Source organism: Aptenodytes forsteri, unplaced genomic scaffold, assembly GCF_000699145.1.
Source record: "Aptenodytes forsteri isolate BGI_AS27 unplaced genomic scaffold, ASM69914v1 Scaffold476, whole genome shotgun sequence".
NCBI classification, from domain to species: Eukaryota; Metazoa; Chordata; class Aves; order Sphenisciformes; family Spheniscidae; genus Aptenodytes; species Aptenodytes forsteri.
Window position 1 is genome coordinate 95,809 of NW_008794216.1, and position 1,546 is coordinate 97,354.

The window sequence follows — 1,546 nt, forward strand, 5'->3', positions numbered from 1 at the left end:
CAGCCGAGCCTGTTTTGCTCTGCACTGCAGCAGGACCCGAGATGGTTTTCTTCTCTGCTATTAAATATTTACGCTTTGGGTCTAAATTTGGCGCAGCGGTTTCCAAGCCCGGCAGAAAAGTTTAAGGCTGGAAGTCTGAAGCCGGTCGGCCGACGGGAGCCCTTGCCGGGCGCCGGGAGGGCCCCGCGGGCTGCGTGTTTGCCGGGTCAATGTTTAACGCCGCAGTGGCGGGCATGGAAGGACACAAAGGGAAGTGCTGGGAGGAGCAGAGCTCTGCGGAGAGGTCGGGGCTCCGGTAACAGGGAGCGGCAGAGTTATGCTGCGCCTAACTAAGCAGGGTCCAGCATAAAAACCACACGGGACTTTGAATTTACACACAAGCAGCTAACACCTGCGCGAGCCCTAAATTCCGATCTCCCTTCCATACAACCCTGACTCTTCGACAGCGGCAAATCTGCGCCTCAGCCCCACCGACAGTCCCCCGCAGCCGCTCTCTAGCGTGGATCCGGCGCTCAGAGCACTCACATCCTCTGCAGCCTCCCCAAGGCTCCCCGCAGCCCTCGTCCGCAGCTCGGCAAGAGCTTTTGCTGAACAAAAGGCCCCAGCACCAAACCAGCCGTGACGCGGGCTTCGCCGAACCCTGCCAAGCTGCCCAGAAACGTCTCACCTGACCACGGTCACCGAGAGCTTCGTGGGTTGTGAGAAACACTTGCAAATGAGAAAGGCAGCCGGCGAGGGAACGCAGCGGAGCGCCGGAGGATGCAAATCGAGAGAGCGGAGAAACCTGCCTGGATGCATCGCTTTCTACCAGCTTCAGCTTTGCACCAAGAAGCATTTGTGTGGGAATCGGCAGCCGGATTAAAAAAAATTTAAAAAAAAGTCCCACGAAGCAGAGAACCGAAGAAAGAAGAGGCACTTCAGCAGCAGCAAGCTGGAATCGCCAGCCTGAGGAAGCCGGCTTGGAAGCACTTCGTGGTCCTTCCTTCATCTTGCGCTGCGGCCGGCTGGGATCTAAAATACTTCAGGATTGCAAAGAGGTACAAGGACCCGAACTTTGGATCCTTCGGAAAAGAGGAAAACGAAAGGGAAGGAGAAGGCAGAGCCACGCGTGCGCCTCTCCCGCCCGCCGCTGAGACTCTTCTCTATTTCCCTCGCTCAGAAACGGCACCAAACACCCCGGTGCTCCCAGATGTGCGCTCTCGCCCTTGTCCCGTCGCCGAGGCCATCCCCCCGGGCCAGCGCCGTGGGGCGAGAACGGGCTCAGGGATTAAAAGAAAAAAAAATCATCACCCTTTACTGAGGGGCGAGGGAGCGAGCACCGTTTCCACCGCTGGAGCCATTCCAGGCAGAGGCTGGATGCCACCAGAAGCACAGAGCGACAAAAGCCGGCCAGACCTCGTGAGCTGAGCCCTGCGAACTACCCCCAGGCTCGGCCGGCGGCGCCCGCCGAGGGGGGGGGGGGGGGGGGGGGGGGACGGGGACGGTCCCTACCACGCTCACCTCCGGAGCCGGCCACTCGCAGTTGCTGTTGCCTTCGTAGGTAGGT

General features: G+C 59.9%; 1 protein-coding gene across 1 annotated transcript in view; it reads right to left on the reverse strand.

Annotated features, from left to right (window-relative positions):
• DBNL (drebrin like) overlaps positions 1 to 1,536 on the reverse strand; it is a 14,814-nt gene extending 13,278 nt beyond the window's left edge. Inside the window, exon 1 of the mRNA XM_019473708.1 lies at positions 1,501 to 1,536. The gene's annotated coding sequence lies outside the window, so the exon portion shown is untranslated. The remainder of the gene's footprint in view (positions 1 to 1,500) is intronic.
• Positions 1,537 to 1,546: the final 10 nt, after the last annotated feature.